The sequence below is a fragment of the Muntiacus reevesi genome, chromosome 13, assembly GCF_963930625.1.
Source record: "Muntiacus reevesi chromosome 13, mMunRee1.1, whole genome shotgun sequence".
In the NCBI taxonomy this organism is placed as follows: domain Eukaryota; kingdom Metazoa; phylum Chordata; class Mammalia; order Artiodactyla; family Cervidae; genus Muntiacus; species Muntiacus reevesi.
Genome location: NC_089261.1, coordinates 56,518,168 through 56,544,439, shown reverse-complemented (window position 1 = coordinate 56,544,439; position 26,272 = coordinate 56,518,168). Strand labels below are relative to the sequence as shown.

At 40.3% G+C, this 26,272-nt stretch overlaps 1 protein-coding gene and 1 pseudogene across 1 annotated transcript in view; both read left to right on the top strand.

Moving 5' to 3' along the window:
- FREM3 (FRAS1 related extracellular matrix 3) overlaps positions 1–26,272 on the top strand; it is a 97,017-nt gene that overhangs the window by 26,767 nt on the left and 43,978 nt on the right. The gene's annotated exons all lie outside the window — the stretch shown is intronic.
- On the top strand, positions 9,819–10,482 carry LOC136145889 (malignant T-cell-amplified sequence 1 pseudogene; annotated as a pseudogene).

Below are 26,272 nucleotides of genomic sequence, written 5' to 3'. Positions count from 1 at the left end.
GATGGACCTTTGTGGGCAAAGTATTGTCTCTCCTTTTTAATACACTGTCTAGATTTGTCATAACTTTTCTTCCAAGGAGAAAGCATCTTTTAATTTCATGGCTACAGTCACTATCTGCAGTGATTTTGGAGCTTACTAAAAGAAAGTCTGTCACTATTTCCATTTTTCCCCATCTATTTGCCATGAAGTGATGGGACCAGATTCCAGCTCCTTTTCCCAGTTTTTTTTTTTTTAAATTAGATTGTTTCTCTTACTCTTGTTAAGTTGTATGAGTTTTTTAATATATTTTGGATATTAACACCTTATCAGATATATGATTTGCAAATCTCTTCTCCCATTTAGTAAGTTATTTTTAATTTATTGATAATTTCTTTGCTCTACAGAAGCTTTTTAGTTTAAGATGTAGTTCCATTTGTTTGTTTTTGCTCCCTGCCTGAGGAGACATCCAGAAAGATAGAAACAAACATACTGCCTGTGGCTTTTTTTCGGAGTTTTATGCTTTCAGGTCTTATATTCAAGCCTTTAATCTTTTTGAGTTGAATTCTGTGTATCGTATGAGACAGTGGTTTAGTTTCACTTTTTTACATGTGGTTGTCCAATTTTCCCAACACCATTTATTGAAGAGACTATCCTTTCTCCATTGCATGTTCTTTTCCCTTTTGTTGTAAATTAATTGTCCAGGTACATCTGGATTTATTTTAGGGCTGTCAGTTCTGGTCCATTTGTCTGTGTGTCTGTTTTTTTGGCCAAATACCATGCTGCTTTGATTACCATAGCTTTCTAATATACTGTGAATATATAACATTGTGAAACCTCTAACTTTGTTCTTTTTCCTCAGGATTGTTTTGGTTCAGGGTCTTCTGTAGTTCCATGTAAATTGGGGTTGTTTTTTTTTTTTGGTTCTATTTCTGTGAATAATGTCATTGAGATGTTGATGGAGCTTACGTTGAATCTGTAGATTGCTGTAGGTAATGTAGCTTGCTCTAGTTAACACAGACATTTTAACAATGTCAGTTCTTCCATTCATTCTTACAAGCACAGAATATCTTCCCATTTCTTTGGGTCATGTTCAGTTTCTTTCAACAGTGTCTTGCAGTTTCCAGCGTACAGGTCTTTTACCTTCTTGGTTAAATTTATTCCTAGGTATTTTCTTCTTTCTTCTTTTTTGCCATTGTAAATGGAGTTGTTTTCTGAGTTTACACCTTTGCTCTTCATTTCAAAAATTAAGTTGACTGGAACAGTTAATTAGAAATCATCCAAATGTTAATTTTGGTGCACTGAGAAGAGATTCATGAAAAAGTACTCTCTATATGTAAAACCCTCCAATTTTACGAAGCTCTGAACACAGTTTAGTTTGTCTGCAGTGTTTCTCTTCTGTCAACTTGTCACGTGTGACAGAGTTGGACTTGGTAATGCCCTTTCCTCTCACTGTTTCACCTGGGCTATTTTCTGATAAAATTGCTTCATGCTGGCAAACACATTTTCTTTGATTCATTAAGCATGAAGGGATGATATTTTTCTACATAATTTCATCTTTCATGCTTTAAATTGATTTTCCTTTGTAGCTTCGATTTTTCTCTCCCATGAATTCATTTGTTAGGAAAAAGAGTCCCAAGTAGGGGATTGCTGGTGCGTGAATGATAGGGTTATCTGGAGGGGATCTGTGACATTTCTACAGAGACTGTAGGTCCTAGCCACAGCCTCACAGTTCTAGGACTCACTGACCTGAAAGAACCACCTGATGTGGGAATGAAGAGAACAGCTCTACCACGACCATTCCCACCAGCCATTTGCTCCTTGTATTCTCTCTTTAGTTCCAACCCAGTTCCTTACCTGGTGCAGCATACTCTCTGCACAGTTTATCGCAAAGTAGCATGGCATAATGGAAAAAGCACAGGTTTGGAAATACTGTTTGACAAGTTACCACTGGGCAAGTTCAGGATGGTTGAGTCCTCCTTTTCTTTAAGGAGGAATTCCAAATGTCAAGGAAAATGAGGCCAGTCCAGATTAGTGGATGGCACTACCTTAGTCATAGTTGTTTAGGAAGAACACGGTATATACATCACATGCCAAAATCTATGAGCCACATTTGATAGGAAGCAAGTAAAGCCAGAAGACTGGAAAGAATTGGGTTCACTCTGATTATCTCTTCCTTTTACATCTACCAACAATCATTTTATTATTTTTCCATTGTGCTCCAAGTTGCTAATGCTAATTTGTAGACAAAAATGTGTCGTACTAAATATATTTAAACCAGTAGTCCTCCTAAGGATATTAGCCCACTGCTAGCCATTGTTTAGCTTGTATAAAAATTCTTACTGTATGTACCACCTACTGAAAAGAGCTTTTTTTTAAATTTTTGATGTTTTAATCATTCTGGCAAGCAACAGAGGAGGGTCCCCTACTTCCAGAATTACTTAATAGACATACATTATCCTTGTGACAATATTTTGTTTGTCTAATTAAATTACCTGGAACATTTTATAGAAACTTAAGTCTGTTCCCAGCCCTCCAAATACGCTTATTTAATTTGTCTGAAGTAAATCCTACACATCAATGTTTGTTAGCAACTCCACAGGCAAATGTGATGTGTAGTCAAGTTGGAAACTGTAGTAGGCAAAATTTTGAAATAACCCGAATGTGCACTTCCTATATAACTTTTCTCCCTTGAGTGTAGGTGGGATCCGTTTGTTTCTTGATGTGTGTGTGTGTGTATGTGTGTGTGTGCACTCATGGGCTCAGTCGCTCAGCTGTGTCCGACTCTTTGCGACCCCATGGACTGCAGCCCGCCAGGCTCCTCTGTCCAAGGAATTCTCCAGGCAAGAACACTGGAATGGGTTGCCATTACCTCCTCCAGGGGATCTTCCTGATCTAGGGATCAACCCCATGTATCCTGGATCTCCTGCTTTGGCAGGCAGATTCTTTACCACTGAGCCACCCGGGAAGCCTATATATATATATATATGTATGTATGTATGTATGTATATATATATATATATGTATGTATGTATGTATATATATATATGCAATCTCCACCTTACTAGCACATGCTGGAGAGATTCTCCACTGGCCTTGAAAAAACAAACTGCCATGTTGCAGGTAAGCTACCTGCTGAAAGATCCATATGACAGGGGACTTTTGGAGGCCTCTAGGAACTAAGAGCAGCCTCCAACCAATAAACAGTAAGAAGTTGGGGCTCTCAGTCCTACAGCCAGAAGAAAATGAATTCTGCCAGAAACTAGAGAGAGCTTGGAAGCAGATTCTTCCTAGTCAAGAATTTGGATGAGAACGCAGTACTGCTGCTCACATTCTGATTGCTATTTTGTGAGACCCTGAGCAGAGGACTCATCGAAGCCTTGTCCGGACTACTGACCCACAGAAGCTATGAGATAATGAATATGTGTTTGATTCAACTCCTTAGCTTGTGGCAATTTTTACACGGCAGTAGAGGGCCAACTGGGCTTCCCTGGTGGATCAGACAGTAAAGAATCTGCCTGCAGTGCAGGAGATGTGGGCTCGATCCCTGGTTGGAAAGGTGCCCTGGAGAAGGGAATGGCTACCCACTCCAGTATTCTTGCCTGGGAAACCCCACAGACAGTGGAGCCTGTGTCCACGGGGTCGCAAAGAGTCGGATGTGACTGAGTGACTAACACACATAGAGAGCCAACCATGTGATTACAGGGCTGGAACCTTCAGAACCACCCTCCTGACTTCCCCAGAAGGGAGAGGGACTGGGTCCGTCAGCAGTGGTCAGTGACTGGGCCATCCATGCCTGTGGAATGAAGCTTCCATAAAGCCCTAAGGACAGAGTTTGAAGAGCTTCCAGGTTGGTGAACACAGAGATCTGGGGAGAATGGCACATCCAGAGATCACAATCTCCTGCCCTTTCCCATATATGTTGCCCACACGTCTCTTCCGTCTGATTGTCCTGGGTTACCTTCTTTTGTTACAAACTGATGATCTAGGAAAATGTTTCTCTGAGTTCTGTGGGCCTCTCCATCAAGTTAATTGAAGACGAGGAGAGGGGTTCATCGGGACCTTCAGTCTACAGTCACTGATCAGATGCAGAGGTGACAACACATACTTGTGACTGACTTCTAAAGACGGCAGAGGTGGGAGGGGCTGCAGTGTTGTAGGACTGAGCCCCTAACCTAAGCGCTCTGGTGCTATTTCCAAGTAGACAGTGTCAGAACTGGGCCTCCCAGGTAGGGTGAGTGGTCGAGAACCCACCTGCCAGTGCAGGAGACGTAAGAGACACGGGTTCGATCCTAGGTCAAGAAGATCCCCTGGAGGAAGGCATGGCCGCCTGCTCCAGTAGCCTCACCTGGAGAATCCCATGGACAGAGGAGCCCATCGGGCTCGAGTCCACAGGGCTGCAAAGAGTCAGACACGACTGAAGTGACTTAGCACACAGCTCAGCAGTTATCAGAGCTGTGTTAAACGGTTGGACACCCAGCTAGGGTCGAAGAACTGTTGGATGGTGTTGGGAAGAACACACACTGGAGTTGGTGTCAGAATCATAACAAGCATGGTCTTTGCCTCAGTCTACCCACCTCACAAGATCCAAGATCCAAAGGGACTGAGGGACTGAATGGGCTTTTTTTCTATATTCCATTTCATCTGCCAGCTTCATTTTCTATTGTTCATCATGGCTTTTAGAACTCTCATGTTTTATTATTTTCTCTTCAAGGCCGAAAAAAGCACTTTTGAATGAATCGCTTAATTATTTTTAGAACTATGTCTTTATGTAACACCAGAAAAAAAAAAGAATAAACAAGGAAGAAATTGACAACAGTTAAAATTAAGCACAAAATGGTGAGATGCTATTCACAGCTGTAGACTTACGTAGAAATATAAAACATGGAAAAAATGTAAATTGTTTGTTTCTCAGAGACTGAAAAAAAGGTAGCTCCAAGAACTGGCTCATTGAAATGAAAATATTAATACTATTAAATCAAAATACAGTTTCATTCGGCCCTCAATTGATTCTTCTGTATAAAAGCAAACGTATGCTGTCTTTACCTCCCTCGTCCCCTTCATTCTCCAAGAGGTACAAAGAGAAACTGCTTTCTCACGGGTCAGAATACTTTCTGATGTTCTCCTTGAGCGCACACAGTTCTAATTATGTAGAAGCTAGATCTTTTCTAGGGTCTGACCAACTTGTTAATAAAGAAACAGATTTATAGCATCTTATTTGACCACTTTACTAATCAATAACCCCTGAAATGAAAGCCAAATTACCCTCTGGCGGCAAATGAGTTCCAAGCCCTTTCCCACCCCCAGAGCATCCTGCTCTGTGCCACTGCGTGTCTCCACATCCCCATCAAGGGCGATGGGATTGTTCGCCCATCATCACTGAGTATTTGAGAACTGAAATGTTGGTCTCTTGTCGGGTACTTCCACCCATCCTCTGAGCGCCCATTGAATTCATTGGAAATCAAAGGTGTGTGTCTTGCTTGATTCATGTACAGCAAGCCAAATGCTTAAAGAGATGTAGCAAAGCAGTAATTACAGAAGCCATCTACGCGGTGAGCATTAACTATTGGGTCCTAGAGTCTGTGACAATTTAGAGTAAAACAAGTGACAGTTCAGAACAGGGAAATGGGATGTGTTTTTTAAACCCCTCAAGGCTCCGTTGTTTCTCAAGTCCAGGTTTAACACTGTGGACTTACCTTATTAGTGCTTCTGGCAAAAACCAAAGAGCATTATCTCCTGTTTAATAGTGAGTAATAGGAAAGCATACAAATATTAGTAAAAGAAGTGTTCAGACCACTGCAGGAATCAAAACAACAGCACAACAGTGAGCACTGAGTTCACTGACTTGCCAAGAAAGGAAATGAAGAGGTTCAGAGAGGTTCACTGAGAGGAGATGACGGGGCCCGTGTACCCCAGAATGAGGCAGCTCATTGTGATGGTGCTATTTAAGGATGGGACACAGGAGCTGGTGCAATGATTCCATAGCATGGATATCATAGATGAAACAAATACCATTGTTCAACAACCAGAAAGACTCTTCAGTTGGGTCTGGTGACGGTCTAGCATACCAAAGTCATCGGTGGTCTTCAGCTGCTGGGAGGTTTAAGTTCATAGTCATTTATTTTCTCTGGCTAGCTAGAAAAAACTGTGAGTGGTACAGTATCCAATTCTGATATCTCTTAGGCAAGAGCTGCTGCAACTGGGAAATTCTTCTGCAGGCCCTTCTCCTGGTTTTCATCTCTGGCAAAACCAAGTGACTAAAGGATAGGAAAATCATCCAATTTTCAAGTCTAAAACCCTATGCTGATGGGATGCTGGTGGTTTAATTGCTAAGTCGTGGCTGACTCTTGCAACTGCCTAGATTTTAGCCCACAAGGCTCTTCTGTCCATGGGATTCTCCAGGCAAGAACACTAGAGCTGGCAGTCATTTCCTTCTCCAGGGATTCTGATGGGGGGTAGGGGCTAAATTCATGCAATATAATTGTCTTTATCAGCATAACTCCAGATTTCCTTTATTGTAGATTCATTAGTTGTATTAATGGATGGAATAGTGACTGCCCTATGGCATTTGTGACTTTGTTAGCAACTGACCTGACCAATGAAACTATGAGCCATGCCATGTAGGACCACCCAAGATGGAGGAGTCATGGTGTAGAGGTCTGACAAAACGTAGTCCACTGGAGACGGCAATGGCAAACCACTTCAGTGTTCTTGCCTTGAGAATCCCATGAACAGCATGAAAAGGCAAAAAGATAAGACACTGAAAGATGAACTCCCCAGGTCGGTAGGTGCCCAATATGCTACTGGAGAAGAGTAGAGAAATAACTCCAGAAAGAATGAAGACATGGAGCCAAACCAAAAACAACGCTCAGTCATGATTGTGACTGGCGATGGAAGTAAAGTCTGATGCTGTAAGGAACAATACTGCATAGGAACCTGGAATGTTAGGTCCAAGAATCAAGGTAAATTGAAAGTAATCAAATAGGAAATAGCAAGAGTAAACATTGACATTTTAAGAATCAGTGAACTAAAATGGACCAGAATGGGCAAATTTAATTCAGACGACCATTATATCTAATACTGTGGGCAAGAATCCCTTGGTAGATGAGCAGCCATCATAGTCAGCAGAAGAGTTCAAAATGCACTACTTGGGTGCAACCTCAGAAATGACAGAATGATATCTGTTTGTTTCCAAGGCAAACCATTCAATATCACAGTAATCCAAGTCTATGCCCAAACCATTAATGCCAAAGGAGCTGAAGTTGAACGGTTCTATGAAGACCTACAAGACCTTCTAGAACTAACACCGAAAAAAGATGTCCTTTTCATCATAAGGAACTGGAATGCAAAAGTAGGAAGTCAAGAGATACATGGAGTAACAGGCAAATTTGGCTTTGGAGTACAAAACAAAACAGAACAAAGGCTAACAGAGTATTGCCAAGAGAACGCACTGGGCGAAGCAAACACCCTCTTCCAACAACACAAGAGAAGACGCTACACATGACATCACCAGATGGTCAATACCGAAATCAGATGGATTATATCCTTTGCAGCTGAAGATGAAGCTCTATACAGTCAGCAAAACAAGACCAGGAGCTGACTTTGGCTCAGATCATGAACTCCTTATTGCCAAATTCAGACTTAAATTGAAGAAAGTGGGGAAAACCACTAGACCATTCAGGTATGACCTAAATCAAATCCCTTTTGATTATACAGTGGAAGTGACATATAGATTCAAGAGATTAGGTCGGATAGAGTACCTGAATAACTATAGATGGAGGTTTATGACATCATACAGGAAACAGTGATCACGACCATCCCCAAGAAAAAGAAATGCACAAAGTCAAAATGATTGTCGTAGGAGGCCTTACAAATAGCTGAGAGAAGAAAAGAAGTGAAAAGCAAAGGAGAAAAGGAAAGACATAACCATTTGAACACAGAGTTCCAAAGAATAGCAAGGAGAGATAAGAAAGCCTTCCTCAGTGATCAATGCAAAGAGATGGAGGATAACAATAGAATGGGAAAGACTAGAGATCTCGTCAAGGAAATTAATGATACCAAGGGAACATTTCATTCAAACATGAGCACAAAAAAGGACAGAAATGGTATGGACCTAACAACAGAAGCAGAAGATATTAAGAAAAGGTGACAAGAATACACAGAAGAGCTATACAAAAAATGATCTTAATGACCCAGATAACCATGATGGTGTGATCACTCACCTAGAGTCAGATATCCTGGAAAGTGAAGGCAAGTGGACCTTAGGAAGCATCACTATGAGCAAAGCTAGTGGAGATGATGGAATTCCAGCTGAACTATTTCAAATCCTAAAAGATGATGCTGTGAAAGTGCTGCACTTAATATGCCAGCAAATTTGGAAAATTCAGCAGTGCCCACAGGACTGGAAAACGTCAGTTTTCATTCCAATCCCAAAGAAGACAATGCCAAGGAATGCTCAAACTCCTGCACAATTGCACTCATCTCACATGCTAATAAAGTAATGCTCAAAATTCTCCAAGTTAGGCTTCAACAGTACATGAACTGAGAACTTCCAGATGTTCAAGATGGATTTAGAAAAGGCAGAGGAACCAGAGATCAAATTGCTAACATCCATTGTATCATAGAAAAAGCAAGAGAATTCCAGAAAAACATCAATTTCCACTTTATTGACTACACCAAAGCCTTTGACTGTGTGAAAGTGAAAGTTTAGTCGCTCAGTCATGTCCGACTCTTTTCAACCCCATGGACTATAGCCTACCAGGCTCCTCAGTCCACAGGATTTTCCAGGCAAGAGTACTGGAGTGAACTGCCATTTCCTTCTCCAGAGGATCTTCCTGACCCAGGGATTGAACCCAGGTCTGCCACATTGTAGGCAAACACTTTACCTGAGCCACCAGGGAAGTCCTGGTGGGGAAGACTGTGTGGATCACAATGAACTGTGGAAAATTTTTCAAGAGATGGGAATACCAGACCACCTTACTTGCTTCCTGAGAAATCTGTATACAGGTCAAGAAGCAACAGTTAGAGCCGGACATGGAACAATGGACTGGTTCCAAATTGGGAAAGAAGTACATCAAGGCTGTATGTTGTCACCCTGCTTATTTAACATATATGCAGAGTATATCATGCAAAATGCCAGGCTGGATGAAGCACAAGTCAGAATCAAGATTGCTGGGAGAAATATCAATAACCTCAGATAGGCAGGTGACACCACCCTTGTGGCAGAAAGCAAAAAAGAACTAAAGAGCCTCTTGAAAGTGAAAGAGGAAAGTGAAAAGCTGGCTTAACATTCAACATTCAAAAAACTAAAATCATGGCATCTGGTCCCATCGCTTCATGGAAAATAGGGAAACAATGGAAACAGTGACAGACTTTATTTTGGGGGGCTCTAAAATCACTGCAAATGGTGACTGCAGCCATGAAATTAAAAGATGCTTGCTCCTTGGAAGAAAAGTTATGACAAATTAGACAGCATATTAAAATGCAGAGACAAGGGCTTTGATTGATTGCCGGGTGTGCTCCGTTCTTCTCTTTCTGCTACTAGAATGATGGCTCTATCTGTCTTCCTTCTCTAGTCCGGCCCTTTCAGCTACTGGCTCTGGATGGGGATCAGATCGGTAACCCAGAAATGGCCAGCAAAAGCTCTGACGTGTTTAGAGGATCGGAAGTAGGCAAATGTCTCTGAACACCGTTAAGTGCAGCTGGCTGTCTCCCTTTCCAGATAAAGACAGCAGCTCCCACTGTCAGTGCCGGCCTTCCTCCTGTAAGGGGATCTGCCGGACCCTTGCTAATTCAGTTTTTCTTCCCCATTCCGGGCCCTTCCCTATTGTTGCCCCCTTCACCTTGGATCATGTTCAAGAAATTTGATGAAAACGAAAATGTGTCCAATTGCATCCAGTTGAAAACCTCAATTATAAAGGGTATTAAGAATCAATTGATAGAACAATTTCCAGGTATTGAACCATGGCTTAATCAAATCATGCCTAAGAAAGATCCTATCAAAATAGTGCAATGCCATGAACATATAGAAATCCTTACAGTAAATGGAGAGTTACTATTTTTTAGACAAAGAGAAGGGCCTTGTTATCCAACCCTAAGATTACTTCACAAATATCCTTTTATCCTGCCACATCAGCAGGTTGACAAAAAAGCCATCAAATTTGTACTCAGTGGAGCAAATATGTGTCCAGGCTTAACTTCTCCTGGAGTTAAACCTTACCCTGCTGCAGTAGATACGATTGTTGCAATCATGGCAGAAGGAAAACAGCATGCTCTGTGTGTTGGAGTCATGAAGATGTCTGCAGAAGATATTGAGAAAGTCAACAAAGGAATTGGCATTGAAAACATCCATTATTAAATGATGGGCTGTGGCATATGAAGACATATAAATGAGCCTCAGAAGAAATGCACTTGGGCTAAAAATGGATATTGTGCTGTATCTGTGTTTGTGTCTATGTGTGACAGCATGAATACAATACCTCTGTGGTTATGCTGAATAAATTCAACAGATGCTAAAATTCAAAAAAATAAAAAGCAGAGACAATACTTTGCCCACAAAGGTCCATCTAGTCAAAGCTATGGTTTTTCCAGTAGTCATATATGGATGTGAGAGTTGGACAACAAAAAAGGCTGAGCGCTGAATAATTGATGCTTTTGAACTGTGGTGTTGGAGAAGACTCTTGAGAGTCCCCTGGACTGCAAGGCAATCAAACCAGTCAATCCTAAAGGAAATCAGTCCTGAATATTTTCAGTCCTGAATATTCAATGGAAGGACTAATGCTGAAGCTGAAGTTCCAATACTTTGGCCACCTGCTGTGAAGAACTGACTCATTGGAAAAGACCCTTATGTTGGAAAAGATTGAAGGCAGGAGGAGTAGGGGACAACAGAGGGTGAGATGGTTAGATGGCATCACCAACTTGATAGACATGAATCTGAGCAAGCTACGGGAGTTGGTGATGGACAGGGAAGCCTGGTGTCCATAGGGTAGCAAAGAGTTGAACACAACTGAGTAATTGAACTGAACTGACCTAACCTGACCATAACAATAATGAGGAACAGGAATAGAAGCTGTGTAATTCATCTGGATAGAATACTCCCAATTAACTTCCTGATGTGCCAAGTCCAAGCCATGAATGTAGATGTCATGGATTGGTTTTGTCAACTTAAAAAAAAATAATAATAATCACAACCTAAAAGTTGAGAGTCATGTTTTATTCCGTGGACAAAACTGGCCGCTTAAGTCTAGCACGTAGCCTTTCATATACCTCGAAGGGACTGCACCAAAGAAGTAAGGGAGGAGCCAGGGTATACATAAAGAAGTTTTTGCAGCAAAGACCAGATTGTCAGAACATCAAAGAGTACTTTTAATTAAAGAAAACCAGGCATCTCAAGTTAAAGAATTTAGTGCTTTTCCATGCATGGGAAGATGCAAGAATCTGGGCTTACTGAAGTTATTCCTTTGATATACACCTCAGCTACGTGAGGCAAGTATCCTCTGCCTTCTCATCCAGACTCTCCTCAGGGTACATCACTGAGGGTGTCTGCAGTGTGATGAACTGATGGATGCAACAGCCTTTATTTACTAATATGGCAGACAACATGTTTTCATTGATAATTCGCTCAATTTGAACAATCAATTGGTTTGTTCTTAAATTTTAAATTTTATGCAAATTCCCCTCAACTGGTCCTGAAACATTCATCCAGAAGCAACAGAAGCTATTAACCAGCATGGAAGCAGAGCCTTGACTTGCCAGTAAATTGTATGGAGCAATTCTGTTGCCTGGTACATTATAGCAAGAGTATGAAGGCGCCTTGGTCACTTCTGGACTGCAAATAGGGTTCCATTTGACAGGCAAGGTGAGAGGTTGGTGTGTACACAGCTTTCTAACTCAACTACCCAAAGCCAAGGAAGAAAGCCTCATTCCAAGTGTCGAATGTCGAACTCTTCCAGGAAGGTTTAAAGTAAAATGAGTAAATTGTGATCAGCATGAATTATTGGTACCTCAAGGCAATGGGAAATTTAAATCTTATGAAAGGGCTTATTAACATTTTCAGGCTGACATTCCTTATTTCTAGGTTGGCATGAATACACAGCTGACCTTTGAACAACATTGGTTTGAATTATGCAGTTCCACTTGTATTGATTACACTCAACTTCCATAAAGCTATTGCTGCTTCTTTGTTATCAATGCATGAACTGTTATACCTGTAAATAAATGTGAACTTCTTTTTCACATTATCTTTTCATTTTGGTATCTGGTGTTAAAAATACATATAACATCTACGGTGTTTTGTATAAGATAATATTGACGTAGATCCCAACAGATGATTCATCTTGTAAATGGATGACAAACTTGTGATGTTGAGACTTCCCGGTGGTCCAGCAGTTAAGACTCCATACTCCCAGTGCAGCGGGCCCATATTTGATCCCTGGTCAGGGAACTAGATCCCACATGCCCTCAGATTTTACATGTCTCAACTAAAGATCCCTCATGCCACAACTAAGACCTGGTGCAGCCAAAGAAATAAATAATTAAAAAATTTTTTTTAACTTATGATATTGATATAGTACAGTATACAAATGTACTTTCTCTTCCTTATGGTTTTCTTAGTAATATTTTTTCTTTATTTTGTTGTAAGAATACAGTATATAATACATATAATGTATAAAATGTGTGTTGATTGACTATGTTACTGATAAGGCTTTCAGTCAACAGTGTAGGCTTAGTCAATCAGCTGCATCCGATTCTTTGCAAACCCATGGACTGTAGCCCACAGACTCGTCTCTCTGTGGAATTGTCAAGGCAAGAATACTGGAGTGGGTAGCCATCCCCTTCTCCAGGGGATCTTCCCAACCCAGGGATCGAACCTGGGTCTGCAGATTCTTTACCATCTGAGCCACCAGGGAAGTCCTCAGTCAACAATAGGCGATTAATGATTATATTTTGAGGGAGTCAAAAGTTTTACATGGGTTTTTGACTGAACAAAGGTCGGCACTCCTAACCTCCATATCAAGGGTCAACTGTATTTAATTTTACAAAGAAAAATAAACAAGAGTCTATACAGCCATGTATGGTGTCAGGAGAAAGGCAGAGGTTTCCAGAAGACTGAAGTGCTGATCAGAAGGTTGCCTGAGGGACAAGATGAGCAGAGGATCATAGGATGTGAAACACGGGGTGACTAGAGAGAATCTAGTTATCATGAGGAGTTGGTGGCTGTGTGAAACCCGGTGCCGTCTCTGGGGAGACAGTGTCAGAACTGAGTTGGACTTTTGCACACCTTGGTGTTATGTGGAAAGTCCTCCCACACACGTGTTACAATTGCAGCCAGGGACCTAATTTAACTATCCTTATTAAGATCATAAGCCCCAGAATTTAAGTTTATAAAAAACCAATCCTTAGCTCCAGAAAATACACTGGGACATATCCCCACACAACACTTTAAATAAAATTGTTAATGCATCACTTTCACAACTCAAGTTTTCCTCTGTAGGATCTTTGAAGGGATATTAGATGTATTTTGTATATATTAGGTGTATTTTATATAAAAACACTCTTAAGCCTTTGTGTTATATTTTTAATCTTTCATGGTATTTTCAAGCCATACTAAATGTTCACTGGTTTTAGAAACATAGATTTCTTTTCCTTTCCACCAATTATGTTTTCTTTTATGATTGATCTGGGTTTAAAGCATCTTGATAGCTCATGGCTAACTGAGTAGCATTAAAGTGTTTTATCTCTCTCATTGGGGAAGGGCAAGAATTCTCCCTACAGAGCATTTCTGCAACAAAGCCTATATGCTAAATACTTCTGACTGGATTAAAATAAGCAAATAAAACAAGAAGACAGGGTCTGAACGTGTAAATATGATGAAAATTAACTAGGGCAAGACATGTCGGGAGGTGTTTGCATCTAGAAAAGTTCCAGAAAAGTGTAATGTATCAGAAAAAAAGAGCTGGAAGAGAATATTGTGGTGACTGTATTACTCAGGGTTCTCCAGAGAAACAGAACGGTAAGAGGGGTGTGTGTGTGTGACAGAGACACAGGTTTATTGACTCACATACCTGTGAGACTGGTGAATCTGAAATTTCCAGCAGGCAAGAAACTCCAGCAGGCTTTCTGTGTTGCAGTCTTGAAGCAGAATTCCTTCTTTTTTTCTTTTTAAATTTATTTACTTATTTTAATCGGAGGCTAATTACTTTACAATATTGTATTGGTTTTGCCATATATTGACATGAATCCGCCATAGGTGTACATGTGTTCCCCATCCTGAACCCCCCTCCCACCTCCCTCCCCATCCCATCCCTCAGGGTCATCCCAGTGCACCAGCCCTGAGCACCCTGTCTCATGCATCGAACATGGACTGGTGATCTATTTCACATATGATAATATATAAGTTTCAATGCTGTTCTCTCAAATCATCCCGCCCTCACCTTCTCCCGCAGAGTCCAAAAGACTGTTCTATACATCTGTATCTCTTTTGCTGTCTCACATATAGGGTCATTGTTACCATCTTTCTAAATTCTATACATATGCATTAGTATACTGTATTGGTGTTTTTCTTTCTGACTTACTTCACTCTGTAAAATAGGCTCCCATATATGCTGTCTACAAGAGACCCACCTCAAAATAAGGGACACATACAGAATGAAAGTGGAGAAATGGAAAAAGATATTTCATGCAAATAGAGACCAAAAGAAAGCAGGATTAGCAATACTCATATCAGATAAAATAGACTTTGAAATAAAGGCTGTGAAAAGAGACAAAGAAGGACACTATATAATGATCAAAGGATCAATCCAATAAGAAAATATAACAATTATAAATATATATGCACCCAACATAGGGTGCGGTGGCAAAATGTAAGGCAAATGCTAGCAAGTATGAAAAGGGAAATTAACAGTAACACAATAATAGTGGGAGACTTTAATACCCCACTCACACCTATGGATAGATCAACTAAACAGAAAATTAGTAAAGAAACACAAACTTTAAATGATACAATGGACCAGTCAGACCTAATTGATATCTATAGGACATTTCTCCCCAAAACAATGAATTTCACCTTTTTCTCAAGTGCACACGGAACCTTCTCCAGGATAGATCACATCCTGGGCCATAAATCTAGTTTTGGTAAATTCAAAAAAAATGAAATCATTCCAAGCATCTTTTCTGACCACAATGCAGTAAGATTAGATGTCAACTACAGGTCTGTTTTCATTCCAATCCCTAAGAAAGGCAATCCCAAAGAATGCTCAAACTACCACACAATTGGACTCATCTCACACGCTAGTAAAGTAATGCTCAAAATTCTCCAAGCCAGGCTTCAGCAACACGTGAACCAAGAACTTCCAGATGTTCAAGCTGGTTTTAGAAAAGGCAGAGGAACCAGAGATCAAATTGCCAACATCTGCTGGATCATCGAAAAAGCAAGAGAGTTCCAGAAAAACATCCATTTCTGCTTTATTGACTATGCCAAAGTCTTTGACTGTGTGGATCACAATAAACTGTGGAAAATTCTGATCACAATAAACTGTGGAAAATTCTGAAGGAGACGGGAATACCAGACCACCTGACCTGCCTCTTGAGAAACCTGTATGCAGGTCAGGAAGCAACAGTTAGAACTGGACATGGAACAACAGACTGGTCCAAATAGGAAAAGGAGTACGTCAAGGCTGCATATTGTCACCCTGCTTATTTAACTTCTATGCAGAGTACATCATGAGAAACGCTGGGCTGGAAGAAGCACAAGCTGGAATCAAAATTGCCGGGAAAAATATCAATTACCTCAGATATGCAGATGACACCACCCTTATGGCCGAAAGTGAAGATGAACTAAAAAGCCTCTTGATGAAAGTGAAAGAGGAAAGTGGAAAAGCTGGCTTAAAGCTTAACATTCAGAAAACTAAGATCATGGCATCTGGTCACATCGTTTCATGGGAAATAGATGGGGAGACAGTGGAAACAGTGTCAGACTTTACTTTTTTGGGCTCCAAAATCACTGCAGATGGTGACTGCAGTCATGAAATTAAAAGACGCTTACTCCTTGGAAGGAAAGTGATGACCAACCTAGATAACATATTAAAAAGCAGAGACATTACTTTGCCAACAAAGGTTCATCTGGTCAAGGCTATGGTTTTTCCAGTGGTCATGTATGGATCTGAGAGTTGGACTGTGAAGAAAGCTGAGCGCCAAAAAATTGATGCTTTTGAACTGTGGTATTGGAGAAGACTTTTGAGAGTCCCTTGGACTGCAAGGAGATCCAACCAGTCCATCCTGAAGGAGATAAGTCCTGGGTGTTCATTGGAAGGACTGATGTTGAAGTTGAAACTCCAATATTTTGGCCACCTCATGCAAAGAGTTGATTCATTGGAAAAGACCCTGATGCTTGGAGGAATTGGGAGCAGGAGGAGGAGGGGACGACAGAGGATGAGATGGCTGGATGGCATCACTGACTCGATGGGCATGAGTTTGAGTGGACTCCGAGAGTTTGTGATGGACAGGGAGGCCTGGCGTGCTGTGATTCATGGGGTCACAAAGAGTCGGACAGGACTGAGTGACTGAACTGAACTGAACTGAACAGGAAAAAAAAAAAAACTATTAAAAATACAAACATATGGAGGCTAAACAACACACTTCTGAATAACCAACAAATCACTGAAGAAATCAAAAAGGAAATCAAATATACATAGAAATGAATGAAAATGAAAACACAACAACCCCAAACCTATGGGACTCAGTAAAAGCAGTGCTAAGGGAAAGGTTCATAGCAATACAAGCTTACCTCAAGAAACAAGAGAAAAATCAAATAAATAACCTAACTCTACACCTAAAGCAACTAGAAAAGGAAGAAATGAAGAACTCCAGGGTTAGCAGAAGGAAAGAAATCATAAAAATTAGGGCAGAAATAAATGAAAAAGAAACAAAGGAGACCATAGCAAAAATCAACAAAGCTAAAAGCTGGTTCTTTGAGAAGATAAATAAAATAGACAAACCATTAGCCAGACTCATCAAGAAAAAAAGGGAGAAGAATCAAATCAGCAAAATTAGAAATGAAAATGGAGAAATCACAACAGACAACACAGAAATACAAAGGGTCATAAGAGACTACTATCAACAACTACATGCCAATAAAATGGACAACTTGGAAGAAATGGACAAATTCTTAGAAAAGTATAATGTTCCAAAACTGAACCAGGAAGAAATAGAAAATCTTAACAGACCCATCACAAGCATGGAGATTGAAACTGTAACGAGAAATCTTCCAGCAAACAAAACCCCAGGACCAGACGGCTTCACAGCTGAATTCTACCAAAAATTTAGAGAAGAGTTAACACCTATCCTACTCAAACTCTTCCAGAATTGCTTCTTGAGGAAACCTCAGTCCGTCCTTTTTTGGCCATCAACTAATTGGATGAAATCCACCCACACTGTGCTTTACTTAAGGTCAACTCAATAGCAGCGCTATTTACAATGACCAAGACGTGGAAGCAACTTAAGTGTCTATCAGTTTATTATACCTCTTATGCCTTCTTTATCACTCATCTGTTGATAGACACTTACCTACATATAGGAGAAGGAAATGGCTACCCACTACAATATTCTTGCCTGGAGAATTCTCCCATGGACAGAGGAGCCTGGTGGGCTACAGTCCATGGGTCACAAAGAGACATGATTGAGTGATATATATATATATACACGTGTGTGTGTATACACACACACATACACAGGAATATTACCCAGTCATAAAATAAAACAAAATAATATATTTTCCAGCAACATGTTTAGAGCTAGAAATGATTGTATTAAGTAAGTCAGACAAAGACAAACATCATATCATTTTTATGTGGAATCTAAAAAAATGATACAAATGAACTTCTTTACAAAACAGAAACAGACTCACAGACATAGGAAATAAACTTATGGTTACTGAAAGGGAAGGGGGGAGGGATAAATAAGGAGTTTGGGATTAACAGATACATACTACTATATATAAAAATAGATTGCCAACAAGGACCCACTGTATAGCACAAGGAACTATATTCAATATCTTGTAATAGCCCATAATGGAAAAGAACTTGAGAAGGATATATAAATGTATGTATATGTATAACTGAATCACTTTGCTATTCATTAGAAACTAGCACTACATTTTAAATCAACTATACTTCAATCAATAACTAAATAACTTTTTTTTAAAGTCAACTTCTGTGTTAATCACATCTACAAAATCACAGTAACATCTAGACTAGTGCTTAACCAAACACCTGGGCACAATAGCCTCACCAGGTTAACACGAAATTAACCATCACAGTGACGATTCTGTCAAAAAGTTCTAACCATTTCTGAAGCAAATAGAAGTACCTTCACTTGATGAAAAGACAATCAGGGCCAATCAGTGTTTCTTCTTCTCAAGCTTCACTGCTAGGGGAGTTCAAAAGAACTGATAAGCAAGTTCAGAAACCGCTGAACTCTTCACTCACCCCAGCAAAATCCCAGTGCTTTCCCTGATCATCTCACCATCCGCCCAAAGCGGTGTTTCCCTGATCTCAAGTCAGGTGACACGTCACCTGTCAGCCCAGCTGGAATCCGACGCTCACAGGCTGCTTGAGAAAAGCAGCCCCATATGGACAGAGGAGTCTGACGGGCTGAGGTCCATGGGGTCGAAAAGAGTCAGACACAACTGAGCGACTTAGCACCCATGCACATGGCTCATGCCCCCATGGCGGAGTCATGTCAATGTATGGCAAAACCAATACAACATTGTAAAGCAAATAAATAAACAAAACTGAAAAAAAAAGAAGAAGTATTTCTCCTCTTTTCCCGAGAGATACTTATTCCCAGCTTGTCATGTCACCCATTACTGATATGAAGGGAGTGGGCTAGTCTCTGGGCAGTGATGAAAATAATCATTGTAGGAAGGGTAGTCTTGACAGAAATAGCACATTTTAATTCTTATTTTTAAGATTTTTTGATGTGGACCATTTTTAAAGTTCTTTATTCAATTTGTCACAATATTGTTTCTGTCTCAAGTTTTTTGTTTGTTTGGTTGGTTGGTTGTTTTGTTTTTGTTTTTGTTTTTTGGTGGCAAGGCATGTGGCTCCTCAACCAGGGATAAATATAGACAAGTATTTGGAAGGTGAAGTCTTAACCACTGGACCACCAGGGAAGTCCCCATTATATTTTAACTCTTGATTCATGAGTTCTTCATGGGCTTGCCTGGAGAAACCCAAAATCTACCTACTGTGTATAACCATAGAACTACTCTACTATAACAATGGAAGCTCCATGCTGGGCAAAGAAATGACATTGGCTTAAGGGGCAGTCATATGATAAAAAGTCATACACTTTTAGTGGAAAAATGTTTCTTTTCCTTACAAACTCCAAGACATACTTTCCCAAAGAAATCATGTGCTTTTCTGAGTTTTCATTTTTTATTTAAAAAAGAGCAAAATTATAGAAACTATTATTGTTATTATTATGTTCACTTAAAATCATAGACCTAAAGACTGGAAATGACATCACAGGTCACACCCATTTCTGTTTCTTTGTTCAACGAAAGATAAGGGAGATTTACCTTGAGATCTTATCACAAGCTTCAAGGGAAATACTAAGTTTGATTCCAGTGGTAGGATAAAGGCAAAAAATAAAGTAAGAGACTTCTTTGCAGACGCTGCTTATTAAATAATTTCTTATGTTTTAAATTTTAAAAAGAGAGTGTATTCTAGAGTGTTCTAGAATACTAACCTGTGTTCTAGAGCTGAGAAGAGTTCATGTTTACACAAAGAAATAAAACTATAGAAGGAGAGGCAGATACATGTGAGCAGGGTAAGATAAAAGAGACAGGAGAAGGGGCTTTGGCAAAAAAAAATTTTTTTTAAATACATGTCACACACACATAGTCACAACCACACACAATCAGAAAGGGAACAAGAGAGAAAGAAAGACACAGAAGACAGAAAACCTAGACTATTCTATGTGTGTTTGGCCCCAGTTACAACATTTCTTTCCATTTTAAGTGTCCCCTGATCATTATATAATTGTATCCCCATATCCAATTACACAGCAACATAATTCAAACAATAATACATATAATCCATAGTCATCAAAATAATTTTTCCCTGGTGGCTCAGATGGTAAAGAATCCTCTTGCCATGTGAAAGACCTCTTTCCCTGGGTCGGGAAAAGCACCTGGAGAAGGGAATGGCAACCCACTCCAGTATTCTTGCCTGGAGAATCACATGGACAGAGGAGCCTGGAGGAGCCCATGGAGGGTGGCAAGGAGTCAGACATGACTGAGCAATTAACACTTCCACTTTCAGAATATGCTGTAAATGATTTTTTAAACTGAATTTTCCTTTACCATTAATATAGACAAGTATCAGGGATTCAGTCTGGATTGTCACAGACCTATGAGCTATGACCCATTCTGCTATCTTTTATTCTTGCTAGTCATTTCCTTTCTATTTTCCTTAAGGGTCCACAAGATTTATGGATTTGACATTTGATCGCTTTAGTGGAAACCACGGGGATTGTTTATAGCTTGTGCTATTTTAAAAAGGACTTTTACTTTCTAGAAAATGAATATTCTACCCAAGAGTTTGTAAGTTGAGTGGAAGCTTTTCATTTATCTAGCAATCGTTGATTGGTGGTCTGGCAAAAAGGATTTGCTGACAAATGGAAGACTTCCCTTGGAAGGAAAAGTTCAGCTTATATTCTTCGCCTGATAAGTGCTTGCCAAGAATGAGGCTAATGACATCTGTTGGCTCTCTGGCTTGACCATTTCTGTAAAGAGCTGACTAACAATGGAGATGACTGCTACAGAGTTGCATCTGTGGTTTACTTTAAGTCTCAATCTTTCCTCCCTAATTATTGCTTTGTCAAACCTCAAGAAGGGCAAAAAAAAAAAAAAAGAAGAGCTCTCATCCAGAGGTCATCCTCCATTCATTTAGAGATTTGTTGGAGGGTTCTAAGTTTTGACCAAACCCACTTACAATAGCATGTCCATGCACTTGGCTCTAAAGTCTGGTCTGTGAACAGTAGAAGTTTATTTTTACACCTCCGTGAGGCTTCCTTTTGATCTCCTTTTTCTTCATGTGAAACTTCATGTGGTTTCTCCTTTCCTGTGATAATATGTATGAATCAAATTGCTCTTGGAACAGTCTTGTATCTCTTTGGAGCATACAATGTTCATAAGCTGGGTTGGGATGTGAAAATGATCTCTTTCTTCTTAGGAGAATAGGTGATTCTGGGTGCTATGTCCACTATTTGAGTCACTTGTCACTGACCTTAGCATAGTCACACTGGTGCCTGTGTGTGTCATTGGACACTTATAAGGAGCTGAACGACTTGGTTTAGTAAGGGATTACATCTTCCTAAAGCATATAGTGCATTAGGGCTTTTCAGAAAATGGTCTTTTTCTTTCTTTTCTTCATTCCTCCCTTCCTTCCTTCCCTCCTTCTTTCCTTATGCTATCTCATTTCTAATGCCAGTCAAGGACAAATTTATGTGACCAGTGTCATGGGATCAATTTCTAGAACATGAGAAGAATTCTGACTATGAGAAGTTTAAATAATAGGTACTCTGGAAATGTAAAGCATTTTTTTAAATCATTTTAAAGATTTCTGTAGAACAATCAAACTTATAGAACAATCAAACTTAAAGATTATTTCATACTCTATGTCCATAGTATTTTGTAGAAAAAAAAAAAGCTCAAAGTTAAGAATCTAAAAGCCTGGCATGCAGGCATGCAGAATAAAACTACAGTTTTATACTATGATAGTAATAGATTTTTTAAATCATTATCTACATTCTCACAAAGCAAGGCAATAGAGTAATACATTCACAGATTGTACACAGGTTAAATTATTAGCAGTTCTCATCCTATTCTTCAAATCTACATTTATGTCAGTTTTCCTCCAGGAGGCGTTTCAGTTCAGCTCAGTTCAATTGCTCAGTCATGTCTGACACTTTGTGACCCCATGGACTCCAGCACGCCAGGCTTCACTGTCCTTCACCAACTCACAAAACTTGCTCAAACTCATGTCCATTGAGTCAGTGATGCCACCAATCACCTCTGTCGGCCCCTTCTTCTCCTGCCTTCAATCTCACCAATGATCAGGGTCTTTTCCAATGAGTCAGTTCTTCACATCAAGTGGCCAAAGTATTGACCTTTCAACTTGAGCATCAATCCTTCCAATGAATATTCAGGACTGATTTCCTTCAACATTGACTGGGGTTTGATCTCCTTGCAGTCCAAAGGACTCTCAAGAGTCTTCTCCAACACCACAGTTCAAAAGCATCAATTCTTCGGGGCTCAGCTTTCTTTATAGTCCAACTCTCACTTCCATACATAACTACTGGAAAAACCATAGCTTTGATTAGATGGACCCTTGTGGGCAAAGTAACGTCTCTGCTTTTTAATATGCTGACTAGGTTGGACATAGTTTTTCCCTCAAGGAGCAAGTGTCTTTTAATTTCATGGCTGCAGTCACAATCTACAGTGATTTTGGAGCCCCCAAAAATAAAGTCTGTCACTGTTTCCACTGTTTCCCCATCTATTTCCAATGAAGGGCTGGGACTGGATCTTCATTTTTTGAATGTTGAGTTTTAAGGTAACTTTTTCACTCTCCTCTTTCACTTTCATCAGGAGGCTCTTTAGTTCTTCTTCACTTTCTGCCATAAGGGTGGTGTCATCTGCGTATCTGAGGTTATTGATATTTCTCCTGGCAATCTTGATTCCAACTGTGCTTCATCCAGTCCAGTATTTCACATAATATACTCTGCATATAAGTTAAATAAGCAGGGTGACAATATATAACCTTCACATCCTCCTTTCCCTATTTGGAACCAGTCTGTTGTTCCATGTCCAGTTCCATGTCTGTTGCTTCTTGACCTACATGCAGATATCTCAAGAGGCTGGTAAAGTGATCTGGTATTCCCGTCTCTCAAAGAATTTTCCACAGTTTGTTGTGATCTACACAGTCAAAGGCTTTGGTGCAGTCAATAAAGCAGAAGTAGATTTTTTTTTTCAACTCTTGCTTTTTCTATGATCCAGCAGAAGTTGGCAATTTGATCTCTGGTTCCTCTGCCTTTTCTAAATCCATCTTGAACATCTGGAAGCTCTCAGTTCATGTGTTGAAGCCTAGCTTGGAGAATTTTGAGCATTACTTTGCTACTGTGTGAGATGAGTGCAATTGTGCAGTAGTTTGAACATTCTTTGGCATTGCCTTTCTTTGGGATTGGAATTTCAGTCCTGTGGGCACTGCTGAACTTTCCAAATTTGCTGGCATATTGAGTGCAGCACTTTCACAGCATCATCTTTTAGGATTTGAAATAGTTCAGCTGGAATTTCATCACCTCCAGTAGCTTTGTTTATAGTGATGCTTCCTATCACCCTCTTGACTTTGCATTCCAGGATGTCTGGCTCTAGGTGAGTGATCACACCATCATGATTATCTGGGTCGTGAAGAGGTTTTTTGTACAGTTCTTCTGTGTATCCTTGCCACCTCTTAATATCTTCTGCTTCTGTTGTTAGGTCCATACCATATCTGTCCTTTGTTGTCCCATCTTTGCATGAAATGTTCCCTTGGTGTCACTAATTTCCTTGACAAGATCTCTAGTCTTTCCCATTCTATTGTTTTCCTCTGTCTCTTTGCATTTATCACTCAGGAAGGCTTTCTTATCTCTCCTTGCTATTCTTTGGAACTCTGCATTCAAGTGGTTATATAGTTCCTTTTCTCCTTTGCCTTTCACTTCTCTTCGTCTCTCAGCTATTTGTAAAACCTCCTCAGACAACCATTTTGCCTTTTTGCATCTCTTTTTCTTGGGGATGGTCTTGATCGCTGCCTCCTATATGATGTCATAAACCTCCATCCATAGTTCTTCAGGCACTCTGTCTGTCAAATCTAATCTCTTGAATCTTTATGTCACTTCCACTGTATAATTGTAAGGGATTTGACTTAGGTCATACCTGAATGGTCTAGCGGTTTCCCCTACTTTCTTCAATTTAAGTCTGAATTTGGCAATAAGGAGTTCATGGTCTGAGCCACAGTCAGCTCCCAGTCTTGTTTTTGCTACTGTATAGAGCTTCTCCATCTTCAGCTGCAAAGAATAAAATCAATCTGATTTCAGTATTGACTGTCTGGTGATGTCCATGTGTAGCATCTTCTCTTGTGTTGTTAGAAGAGGGTGTTTGCTATGATCAGTGCGTTCTCCTGGCAAAGCTCTGTTAGCATTTGCCCTGCTTCATTTGGTATTCCAAGGCCAAATTTGCCTGTTACTCTGGGTATCTCTTGACTTCCTACTTTTGCATTCCAGTTCCCTATAATGAAAAGGACATCTTTTTCTGGGTGTTAGTTGTAGAAGGTCTTGTAGGTCTTCACAGAACCGTTCAACTTCAGCTTCTTCAGCATTACTGGTTGGGGCACAGACTTGGATTACTGTGATATTGAATGGTTTGCTTTGGAAATAAACAGAGATCATTCTGTCATTTTTGAGGTTGCTCCCAAGTACTGCATTTCAAACTCTTTTGCCAACTATGATGGCTACTCCATTTCTTCTAAGGGTTTCTTTGCCCACAGTAGTAGATATAATGGTCATCTGAATTAAATTTGTCCATTCCAGTCCATTTTAGTTCACTGATTCTTAAAATGTTGATGTTCACTCTTGCCATCTCCTGTTTGACCACTTCCAATTTACCTTGATTCATGGACCTAACATTCCAGGTTCCAGTGCAATATTGTTCTTAACAGCATCAGACTTTATTTCCATACCAGTCACATCCACAACTGGGCATTGTTTTCACTTTGGCTCCATGTCTTCATTCTTTCTGGAGTTATTTCTCTACTCTTCTACAGTAGCATATTGGGCACCTACTGACCTGGGGAGTTCATCTTTCAGTGTCCTCTTTTTGCCTTTTCATACTGTTCATGAGGTTTTCAAGGCAGGAATACTGAAGTGGTTTGCCATTCCCTTCTCCAGTGGACCTCATTTTGTCAGAACTCTCCACCATGAACTTTCCATTTTGGGTGGTCCTACATGGCATGGCTCATAGTTTCATTGAGTTAGACAAGGCTATGGCCCATGTGATCCTTTTGATTAGTTTGGTCATTTAGTCATTCAATAAATATTTATTAAGTCCCAATTAATTGCTGGGAACTATGCTAGGTACTATGTGCTTGGAGAAGGAAATGGCAACCCACTCCAGTATTCTAGCCTAGAGAATCCCATGGACAGAGGAGCCTGGCAGGCTACAGTTCATGGGGTCACAAGAGTCGGACACAGCTTAGTGACTAAACCTCCAAACCACCATGCTCTGTGGTAGAGACTGCATTATGAAAAGCCACAAGCAGTCAACTCCAAACATACAATAGAAAGAGAATCGGACATGGAGACAATTAACTGCAGTACCACGAGAGGCACTACCAAGGAAGTATGTATATAAGGGGCAGAGAAGAGAGATCGCCCAGGGAAGTTTCATCAAGAAGTAATGCCCAATCTGGGCTTTGAAGGATGAATAAGAGTTTTCAGAGCTGAACTCAGAAACAGCACCATGAGTTTGGCAAACTGCACATAGCTTAGTATAGTTGGCTTATACATTCCAAGGCAGCAAGAGAGTAGGAGATAATGGAGAGGTGGAGAGGATCCAGACTGCAGAGAACTTTTCATATATTTTAGTTTATTGACTTGCTCTGTGACCTCGAGTGAGGCATAGTTACTGAACCATAAGTACTTCATTTGTCAAGCAGGTGATATCATTTGTATAATGTCAAGTGGGCTTGCTCCTCAAGGTTGCTGTGCTGATTGGATTTTCATGTGAGGTAATGGATATGAAAGGATCAGGTTATAGTATGCAGCTGGGGTGACGATCATGCCTCTAGATAAGCCAGTGCACTTCTGTGCCCAGAGAGTTTGTGTGCCTTCAGAGGTTTCCTTCTCCTTGACTGTGCTTAGGGCTCAGGAGAGCTCACCACTCACTTTTAATGTATCAAGTTACACCAGCTTCCTGCTGCTGCTGCTAAGCCGATTCAGTCGTGTCCGACTCTGTGCGACCCCACAGACGGCAGCCCACCAGGCTCCCCTGTCCCTGGGATTCTCCAGGCAAGAACACTGGAGTGGGTTGCCATTTCCTTCTCCAATGCATGAAAGTGAAAAGTGAAAATGAAGTAGCTCAGTCGTGTCCGACTCTTAGCGACCCCATAGACCGCAGCCCACCAAGCTCCTCCGTCCATGGGATTTTCCAGGCAAGAGTCCTGGAGTGGGGTGCCATTGCCTTCTCCGTACACCAGCTTAGACT